This window comes from Acomys minous (assembly GCF_964271855.1).
Source record: "Acomys minous genome assembly, chromosome: 13".
Lineage (NCBI taxonomy): Eukaryota > Metazoa > Chordata > Mammalia > Rodentia > Muridae > Acomys > Acomys minous.
Genome location: NC_140495.1, coordinates 21,413,557 through 21,424,732, shown reverse-complemented (window position 1 = coordinate 21,424,732; position 11,176 = coordinate 21,413,557). Strand labels below are relative to the sequence as shown.

General features: G+C 45.9%; 1 long non-coding RNA gene across 1 annotated transcript; it reads right to left on the bottom strand.

The window, feature by feature from the left end:
- Positions 1 to 9,677: 9,677 nt before the first annotated feature.
- Positions 9,678 to 10,187, bottom strand: LOC311580521. The gene is made up of 2 exons (XR_014773489.1): positions 10,037 to 10,187; positions 9,678 to 9,908 (listed from the first exon to the last, which is right to left on the bottom strand). It is a non-coding gene; the product is annotated as an uncharacterized lncRNA (long non-coding RNA).
- Between the last annotated feature and the right edge of the window lie 989 nt (positions 10,188 to 11,176).

Below are 11,176 nucleotides of genomic sequence, written 5' to 3'. Positions count from 1 at the left end.
AGAGTGTCAGGAGACCTGCGAGTCTGGAAAGGCCGTGATGGCCGTCTAAGGGATCTACCTCCTATTTTATTTTTCTGGCAGTGCTGGAAACTGAACCTAGGGCCTCAAGCATACAAACACTGCCACCGGAGACACAGCATCAACCCCTAAGCCCAACACTTTACACGGGTGTTGTGAATCTAAATGCAGGTCCTTATGCTTGTGTGACCAGCTCCCCAGCTTTTCACGCCCCCTGAGTTTGGAATGCAAAGGGCTCTTGCGGCAGCAGATTTTTCTGAAAGGCTAATTTGCTCTCTGGGTTGGAAACAGTAGACACTGGGAGCCTGGCCATGGGTCAGAACCTGTTCTTGTGATGCTCAAGTCTTCCAAGGCCGGTGACAAATGTGGAATGACAAGTTCTGAATGTTAATCAAATGTGCAATATTGTCCAGGGCAAAGGATAAGTAAACAGGACTTTAGCAGACACGTTAAGGTCTGTGATGCTATCCTACGGGCCCTTTGCCGTGCCATGAAAATAAATTTCATAAACCTTATGAAATAAAACTGATTAATACAAAGATGAATGATTTGAAACAAATTACTGAGGAACCAAGATTAGAAAGAACATAGGATTAAACTTCAAAAAAAAAATCTACTATCTCGTTATCTTAGGGCCTCATGACTTCAAAATGTGAATATCGTTCATCGAGTGGCTGTTCTCTGAAGAAACATACTCTCCCAGCTAGATAAGCAAAGGCACCTGACAGGGCTGACAGCAAGGCTTTTGGGGACTAGCCTGGGCTTTGCTCTCACGTATCACTAAAACTTCTTGAAAATAGTTTTATTTCTATAAAAGCAAAACTGTTGTCAGCCAATCCCCCTTGTAACCCATAAAAATCACCCCTGCTGTTCCTGTTTGGGTTCAAAAGCACAACGGGGAAATATGTTTAGTCTGTTTCTGCTCAAAAGCCTCCATCACGGTATCGTAAAAGTTCCTTACCCAGTTCCCACCCCCACCCCATCTCCAGCCCCAAATTCTCACAATGGACCAGTCCCAGGGGAGTGATGGGGGTGGGGGCAGACTGAGCTTTCCCACCAATGGGAAGGAGATCAGAGGGAGGTAGATGCCACTGTTTCCATTGCTCTGGCCTTGTTAGGGCAGAAGAAAGAAGCCCCCTTGCTTCAAAGATGCCCACTTCCCATTTAACAGCTGAGGAAACAGCTCCATTCTCTTTAACAATTCCCAGTATCTCTATAATAAATTCTAGGATCTAAAGCAACAGAAAGTGGGATACAGTAAAAGGGAATTGATGCACATTAGCTGCTCTGCAGATGCGTCTTGTAAGGAGAAGACTGAGCATTAGAAGTGGATCTGATGGGGGAAAATGCACAGGGAGAGGCCATTGGAAGGGACGCATGCTAAGTGTTCTTTATTTCTTCCTGCCAGCAGAAATGGAGTAAATGGATCATGCAAGGGAAGTAAGTGTAAAACCCTCTCCTTGAAGAAGTGCACTCTAATGCTGTGCCAGCGCACAGGCTGCTCTTGGCTGTGGCTTGGCTGAGGCCAGTGTTAACTCCAGTTCTGCTGAGGCGGCCCCCTGGTGCTGCGTGGACTGCAGACTCTGCTTTCGGGCCAAACAACTGAGGCCGAGAAGCATCCACAGAATAACTCGGAGAAATCCTGAGAGCTACCTGTGCCTCGAAGGCTACCGACTCCTGGGCATCACCTTTGCTCAGCACTTGGGACAGTTGACTTCATGTGCCACCTGACTGGATCACGGGGTATCCATATTAAACCGTATCTGAGTGTGTCCGTGTGACAGTTTATTGATGAGGTTAGCACTTGAAGTGGTTAACCTAGTAGAGTGTACAGCTCTCCAGGGTGTGTAGCCATCATCCAACTCACTGAAGGCCTGAAAACAACAACAACAACAACAACAACAACAACAACAACAACAACAACAACAAAATGGAGAAAGCAGGAGATAATCCCCTTCTTGTTCCCCTGTGAACCGAGGTGCCAGCCTCTTGCCTTTGGACTGGAGCTTACACCGTCTCTTTGCCACATCACTCCTCACCTCTGCCTCCTGTTCAGAGGCTTTCAGATTTGAACTGCAATTGCATCGCCGTCTTCACCGGATCTTCACCCTGCGGATAGCAGATCATAGATAGGGCTTGGTTTCCAGAAACAGGTGAATCAGCCCTTTAGAACACCCGTCCTCTGCCAGCCCTTCTTACTCAACGGGTCTTATCTTTCTGCAAAGTTCTGATTAGGGTATCACTGTGTCTGCAATCCGACCTCTGTAGGTGGTCTGTTTGGATTCAGTAGTTTAACTTTTTGTCTCTCCAAACAAATATCCCCTGGCCACAGAAACCCCATGAGTCTCAAAAGAAGAGGTATGGTCTGCTGGGGGGATGCTCAGTGGGTAAAGTACTTGTCGTGCAAACATGAGGACGTGAGTTCAGATTCATCTGGGTGTCACGGCACACCTCACAACCCCAGTGCTGGAGGCCATAAAGACAGGTGCACCCTGGGAACTTCATGGCCAGCCTGAAAAATGCCTTCAGTGAGAGAGCCTGGAGGAAGACATCATAATGTCAAATCTGGGTTCAAATGTGCCTGCATGAGAAAGAACACATGTGCATTCTGCTGACACGCCAAACACACGCATACCCACACCCACATACCCCCCTCACCCCTCATAATGTCAACCTCTAGGTTATATATGTGCGTACATAAAAAAGAACGCACATACACCCTACTTACTGACAAACCAAACACCACACACACACACACACACACACACACACACACAAATGCACACACCATAGACTTGTCTTTTGAGCTTTCCTTAATTCTGGTGTTCCTGGTGAGTCGCTGCCGACCTCAGTGACTGGGGCCCTTCCTCAGCCTTCACTGTTTCTGGCTCCTGCTTGCAGAGCCTCGGCTATGTTCTACTCACTTCCTACACTGTGCATCGTATCTTCCCACCAACTCCTGCCCTCTACTTCTGCCTCAATTTTTCACTGAACTTCCCTTCTTAGAAAACTGAGATTCAGTGTCCCTGCACCTCCGAGTCGACCAGTTGGCTGGATCATGGTTTGAAGCTGACCAACAGGTTCCAAATCTACACCAGAGTATCTTCCCTTTCTGTTTATTTGGTTTTAAGGTTTGTTTCTGATTCTGGTCTTCATGTCCTTCCAGGACCTCTGGGTGTGATTCATCAGCTCTTGGATGTCTAAGACATAGGACAGAGGCTGCTGTTGTCCTGGCATTGCATTCCCCATGACTTGAGGTCTTCTAGATGAGTAAGCATGTGCTCTGCAGTCTGACCAGGGCTGTTGACTGTGTGCTGCTTCTAGGAGGAAGTGTCCTCAAGGATGGTGTCCGTGGAGCCTGGAGCTAAGACTGTAAAGGAGGCGTGCCTTCCTCTGGGAGTCTGTCCAACCTGCCTGGCTGGTTACCATAGATTCTAGGAGGCCCTACTAGTCTTCTGATCCTAGCCTGTCTCTGGCGGCCTTACCCTTCTACGGAAATGCTCACGTAAAGAACTACTGTTGCCTCCTCTAGCCGAGTTAGTGATTGAAATTATTCACAGCTCTCCTCTAAGGAGATGAAACCCACTTTCTGATTTCTTAGCTATTTCCAGAGCCACAGCATATTTTACTGCTGGGAGGACAGATGCCTGCTCAAGTGTCTGATGAAGACACTTAAGCTTTATTGTTATTTGACATTCATTAGGGAACCATCTTCCGTAGGCAAAACACAAGACATTTCTTCAGACAGGAACCATAAAAGGACTAATGATGGGTCATAGGCCAGATGGTACGGAGACAAGACGAACTGAGCCCTCAGGCCGTACCAGCTCACGCCTACACTGCCTTTGACAGCAGTGAGACGTGTGGAGTGTGGAGAAGAAAGAAATAGATATGATTCCAGGGCACTGGCAGCATAGCCCGGGGATGGCATTGCAGAAATATAGAGCCACACATGTTGCAAGGTCAGTGACAGTGTCATCCAACGTCTCTCAAGCCTCTGAGGAACTGTTTGTTGAATTAATGATCAAGTCCCCTCTCCCTCAAATAACATTTACTTGGTACTGATTATATGTTGGCAAACTCCCTGAAGTCTTACAGCAACAAAGGGAAGTCAATGGCTTGCTTTATCCCACATGTCAGAATAATAAGGATGAAAAAAGAAATTTTACCAAGGACACATGTGTCATCAACAGCTCTGAAAGGGACCAGTCTTCCATCTACAATCATTTCCTTATGCCTCTCGAATCCTAAGTACAGGTACTTTTTACCTCTAAAGTATAGTGGGGAAAGTATTCAATGAAGAAAAAGATACGTATTATAGATATTTTACACCTATGCCTATTTTATAATAATACATGGTTATAGGGTGGGAAAATACAACCCATATTTTCCCTGCCTTTGCTAGATGAGTCACGAGATTCCCTTCCTGTTTTCTGGCTGACTTCTGGGGTAGGCAATGAAAATGTGAGAAGCCAGAGAGAGGGAACAGAGGCCTGTGAGCACCATCCTGTGCCTGGTAGGCAGCTCTCACTTAGCTACGAGAAGGAAGAGATGAGCCTAGCTTGCCCCGGGGGTTTGGAAACTTAGCTATCAGGATGGAAGATGTTGGTGAGGATCCCTGGCTGATTAAACACCTCTGATTCTGCTAGCGACATCTCCTTGGAAAGCTTCTCTTTTTGACAAATGAGGTCATAGATTTTGCAATAGCAACAGGAAGAACGCTATTTCTTGGGTTCGTGTAACCATGGGGCAGTTTATCTTGGGAACAAGGGTTTCACAATGTCTCCAGACATCTTCATGAGGCAATGCTAATATTTTCTCCACCAAATCCTGTGTTGTCTACGCACCTTTGCTTTCGACTCTGTTTTCCTTCCCTGCATTATCAGTCCCTGTCTCTTCATCCCAAGCTTACTGTGTGTGTGTGTGTGTGTGTGTGTGTGTGTGTGTGTGTGTGTGTGTGTACAGAGGGACAGTGCTGTAGTCTTTCTGAGACACATTTAATTCCATCTGGAGGCTATGTATTGATGAGTTTTTTTTTCCTACTGGAGTTCTACCTTGATGATAGTGAGGGATTCCTGTGTTTTGGGGGGGGGGCAGGGAACAAACTTCCCATCATAAAATATGGGGATCACCTGCTGCTCCCCAACCATAAAGCCATGCTGTCAAATTAAAGAAATAAGCCAAGCAGATGTGAGTGAACCCACAACCCCAGCGTGGTTTCATTTTAATGCTAACTGTCCTATTTGGAGCAAGAGTAATTAGAAAATCAGCAGCGAGTTAGGGGAAAAGAATTGCTGAGGTTTATAATTACTCGGGGTAGAACGAGAATCGAGGATCCATTTACTGAAAGTCTCATTAAATTCTCCATTAGGAGACTCAAGCTGCAGCCATCAGAGCAAGGGAAGAAGGGAAGGACATCGGTGAAGGAGGCCAGGGTGTGGTCAGTGGTCACCTTCGCCTTGCCATAGGAAGCTTGCGGGTCTAGGCTAACCAGACTGTCCATGGCTGCCTGTCTAGCTCAGAGGAGATTCATAGTTAATATCTTGTCCATGTCTTCACCTGCCCATCGCTCCCAGTTTTTTCTTGGTTCCCTCTTGAAAGTCCTCAAGAACAAACTCTATCCCCCTCCTTCCTTGATGTAGATGAGTTTTTTATGGTTTCTAGATTCAGACATATCTATCTCTCAGTGGCTCTTTGATGACAGTTTCCCTTCTGTGGACATCCAGTTACAGTTTGAACCATGTCCTCCCTCTCAAAGGTATGCTAAAATCTAAGGCCCCCACCCCGGTATCTCAGAGTATGACCTTGTTTAGAAATAAGGTTGCTGCTATTGTACTATTAAGATAAGAGCTTATGTCCTTTTAAGAGAAGACACGGGGACCCAGGCACAAGAGAGAAGAGTGTCATGTGATGATGAAGATGAATATGCTATCTGTGATCACCAGTCAAGAACAACTACAGGCTACTTTGAGAGGATTACAAAGGGCACGTGGCCCTACTAACACCTTGAATTTTTTTCCCTATAGCTTCTAGCTGGTGACAATGCATTTCTGTAGTTTTGAGCCATCCAGTCTGTGGTAACTTGTGCCAAGACACTAATGGACACCCTTTGTAACAAACGCCCAATAGAGCTCAGTATTAGATTCTACAGGAATAAAAGACAAGTAAGGTAAGATTCTTGCTTTTTTGAGTGACATACAGTTTTGGGTTTTGGTGGGGAACAGACAATCATGATTAATACCCATCTGGGAGAGATATAAGTGGATTTGATAACTGGGAAGCAGAAAAAGTGAAAATATGCATCTAGGAAGGCTTTGAGGTCATTACAACTTGAGCTGAGCTTGAGGGCACAGGGCTTTGACAAGGATAGAAGTGCAGCATTAGTGGGGATAGCTCATATGGAGGTGTGGTGAGGGAGGAACAGGGCACGTGTGGGTACGGCAAGTGGGCTGCTGCAGTAGGTGGGTAGTGTAAGTGGCGAGCATCTTGGGCATAGATGTCAGTAGGAAAAATTGAGAAAGCAAGGGCTTTAAGACTTAGAGTAGAGTAGATATCTGCTTATATAACAACCTGAGGAGCCATCATTAGCAAAAGTGCCTCTTGAACTGACCTTCCAACACAAAGACCAGAGCATCCTGGGTGTTTTGTAGGTCTTTTGATGAAGAAACTAGCTAAAATGTATTGTGAGTTCTGAGCTCTTGTAACTCTACTGCCTCATCATTTGACTGAATTCTGGAAAGGAAGGCTTTCTTTTTCAATGGACCAGATTCTCTCCCAAATGATGACTTCACACTGGGGCTAGCTTTGGGTAGGAATGGCAGCATCTTGCCGTGCACTGTCTATCTGAGCACCAACCAGACCCTATAGGGAGAGGCTCGGCTTTGTCCCACCTGGGAACTCTTGTCTGTGATCTTGACTTGATCCATACTGTGCTGGATAATTTTATGTCAACCAGACACATGCTAAAGTCATCTGAGAGGAGGACACTCAATTAAGAAAATTCCTCCATAACATCGGGCTGTAGGTAAGCCAGGAGAACATCTTCTTAATTATTGATTGGTGGGGGAGGGGCCCAGGCCATTTTGGGTGGTGCCACCCCTGGGTTCCTGCTTCTATAAGGAAGCAGGCTGAGCAAGTTATGAGGAACAAGAGGGGATGAGGAGGAGATTTGCCTCACTCTGAAGTTGAAAAGAAGCCCATTTTGCAAAGAGATAGGGAAAGATATTTCAGCAAGAAGGAATGAGCGAAGGAGCACTTTGTTAACTTTAAGGAACTGAAAAAGAGACCAGTGTAGATGGGATGTTTAAAGAGAGCCGAGGAGAAGGAGATTGATGTAGGTAATTCAGAACATCAGGACATAAAAGATTAGGGATATATTCTAAAGACAGTACAAAACAATTTAAATGTTAAACATGAGAAGTAATTTGGTTTAACTTTAATTGTATGAATTGCCTAACTGGAAGAAAGGAGCCAGGAGCCAATACTGGAGACACAGAGGCGTACAACTGTAGGGATGGAGGTAGGTGCGTGGAGTGGAGCTAGGTTTGGAGGTAAAGCCAGCAGGGCTGGTTTGTATGCTGGGGAGATCACGCACTGCAAGTAAAGGATGCACACATGCAGTCCCAGCAATAACTTAGGCCCAGACCTCTAGAGAGGGAAGGCGTGAGGGAGTGTAATTTTCCCGTTCAGTCTTGAGCACGAGGATTTTGAGATCCTTGCAAGCTTTCTGGCTGTAGATCCAAGCATGATGCCGAATGTATGGATTTGGATCTCTGAGGAAATGTCTAGGATGGCTTTCTATTGTGTGTGGAGTCAGAGGAACGCACGGGACCCTCGATGAATGGACAAGGAGAAGGGAAAGAGTAGATAACCCCTGAGAGGCACCCAACATGTAGAGTTTGGGTAGAAGGCGAGAGGTCAGTAAAGGAGGCAGATATGCAACAGCTGGGGGATAAGCCAGAGATGGGCTTCTGCAGGGTCAGAGTGGAGGAGCTATTTCCTGAATGAGTATCAGGGGCTGGAGAGAAGGCTTGGTGGTAAACCACCTTGCTGTATAAGCACAACGGCCTGAGTTCAAATCCCCAGCACCCATTAAGAGCTGGGCTCAATGGCGCATGTCTGTAACCCCTGTGCTGGGAGGCAGAGGCAGGTAGATCTTTGAGGCTGGCTACCCAGAAAACCTAGCCAACTGGTGGCGAATTCTGGGTTCAGTGAGAGACCCATTCGCATAAGCTCGCACGCACATGCACACACGCAACGCAGGTCAGATGTTACTGAGAAGCTGAGTGAGACAGGGCTCCATGCATCTGTAGGCTCTGGCAGAACAGTGACTAGCCTTGGCCTTCACGGATGCTGCAACTTCTGCTTCTGCCTCGTTGTACCTTCCATGTTGCGGTGGGTTGTAGAATCACTGTTTGTGCACTAGGTAGACAGACAATTTAGTTGGTCCTTGCAACGACTCCATCAGGTAGATATTGCCCTTACTATTTTGGTTACATAGAAAAGGACACAGTGTTACATTAAAAAAATGTATCGGTTCAGCCTAAGATGCTAAATTAAGATACAGAGTCTGAAGCCTACTTTAAAGCTGCTAGCACACGCTGGGCAGAATCTAAACTGAACAAACTTATTCCTAGATCTAACATACACAAAATACTCTAAACCTCATATAATACTTATACTCCCAAACATTTATCACTACAACCATCAACAGGCCATTAATTCCCCGTTGTCCCCCTCCTCAGTCAACAGTCTCTCACCCCAACTCCAAACCTCCTTCTCTCCAGGAAGATCCGCCTCCCACTTCCTGTCCTTTTGCCCAGCTGATTGGCTAAACAGCGCTTTATTGATAGATGTTACATCCACTCAGCATTCCTCCACAGCTCAGGCTCATGTAACTCACTCATGCACCTAGCTCCTGGTCTTCAGTCTTTATTTTGTACACCTTCAACTTCATCTTCTGTAACGAAAGGAGGAAATTTCAGAGCTGAAAGAGACCTTTGAAATGTTCTTGGATTCATTTACGTTTTAAGCTGGAGAAACTGATCTTAGAAGTGGGAGTGATTCATGCTTTTTTCCTAAAACTCATCGTGAGTGTTATATACCTAGTACTCGAGTACCCATAAAAAGAACAGTATGAGAGTTTTCCTGTGAAGAACCCCAAGCCCTGGACAGTGAGGACCTGAATCTGGGGCTCTGAGCCTCGCTGGCCCCAAAGTTTCTATTGACTTCATGTGAATCTTAGCAGTCCGCCAAGGTTGTGAAAAAATAAACAGAAACAAACAACCCAGGAAGTAGGAGCACACGGTCCTGTTTCTGGCTCTTCCGACAGACTGTCAAAAAGCTCCGCCCATCTGCTTGTTATGCAGGGATGAAGGGCCCACTTGTCATCACTTGTCCAGATGTGCAAACTGGGAATTACACACACACACTTGACATGGTTCAATTTAATCCTGAATTTCCTGCACCATCTTATCTGGCCAAGCTCTCGGCTACCCCATCTCACGGTTTTGGCCCTCGTCTGTAAGCTCTAGCCTTTCCTCACAGCCTGCCTTCATTTGCAGGCTTGGACGGTTCCTCATTATAGCTCCTATTTGCTTTAGATCAACTTTAAGTTCCTTTTATCTTTACTCTGAGCTTTAAAAAAAATCTTCCTGGAACTTTGATTGGTTGTTGTTTGATGCTTTTTTTTTTTTCAAAGGCGGCCTGACAAAGTCTTTTTGGGGCTTTTGCAGCCCCAGCCCAGTTCAATTAGAGCTGAGGCTTGAGCCAAAGTCTCCTTTCCGATTTGAGGTCACTCAGTGTGTACAGTGAGACTCTTAACTCACACATTTCTGTACTCTTGGCTTATTAAGTCCACTCCCTTCAGAAATGTAGCTTTAACTTTTCTCCTACAGAAAAAAAATACATCTTTAATTATCATTAAAGTATGCCTTCTTGGAGACTCACAATGACAAGTAGACAGTTGATACATAATACATGAGGAAAACAGCGTAACGGGAGGAATCATCTACTTTACCTCAAGGTTTCCGTCTACTGTGGCACAGCAGCTGATGTCCTGGAAGTCAGGAAGTGGGGCAGGGGGAGGAAGAAAGAGCAGCCATAACCTTCAAAAGCAGCGACCTGCCTCCTCCACCGATTCCCCCAGCTCCTGAAGCTTCTAGTGCCTTTCCAAATAGTGGCACCATCTGAGAAACAACTGTTAACACGTGAGACAGTGGGAGACATTTTAGAGTCAAATCATGGCGCCAATCCTTGTGGCAATGGCACACTGGCTGTGATGTCATTCTGGCCTCCGGGGGAGGGGTAGATGGAGTGAGGTACCACGTGTGGGCAGCCTTGGGGATGCTACCCTGTCCTGTTTTCAATCTTGTTTCCCATCCTTTCTTCTCTATCCTGTGCTCCCTTTTAAAAAAGTGTATGAGTGTGTGCCTGGATGTATTCCTGTATACCATGTGTATGCAGGGCCCACAGGTAGTATGAAGAGAGCGTTGGCTCACCTGGGACTGTACAGATGGCTGTGAACTGACATGTGGCCGCTATAAATTCTGCAAGATCCATCTCTCCAGCCCCCTACTCTTCATTTCCATTCTCCCTTTCTAGCTTTCTCCAGTGTTCAACCTCAGTCCTCCAGGTCCTCCTCATCTTCACCGCCTCTCTGTGACCATTCAAAGGAGAGGCCATAGTAGGGTAGGTGAGCTATTCTTAGGATGCCCTGGCGAGAGAATGAGAGAAAGGCCTGGGACTCTGGCAGGGACTAATTTCTTTCTCTGTCTAATGTAAAATAAGTGCTACTCATGTGAGGAGCCATTTTTCTTCTTAAACCTCTGCCTGGCCTTCTTAAGTCTATCAAAGAAATTCATATTCTGTATATTAACCTAAATTTGGTTACACTTCTTGCCAGCTAATACCATGGCCTTATTATGCTAACCCTTTGCCTGCCTGGATTATGTCAGAAAGAATTCTGCATTAACGTGACAAGAAAGAGCTTAGGGGACAAATTTGCTTCTCCCTAATTCCTAGGTGGAGGAGTGGGGAGTGCATAATAAAGTTCCATTTCATTGTGTCATATAATTCAAATAAAGTTGGTGTAAATGCAACGAACTCATTTCAAATAACGCACTGTGAATGTCAGGCCAGCGCAAGATAATGAGGACTT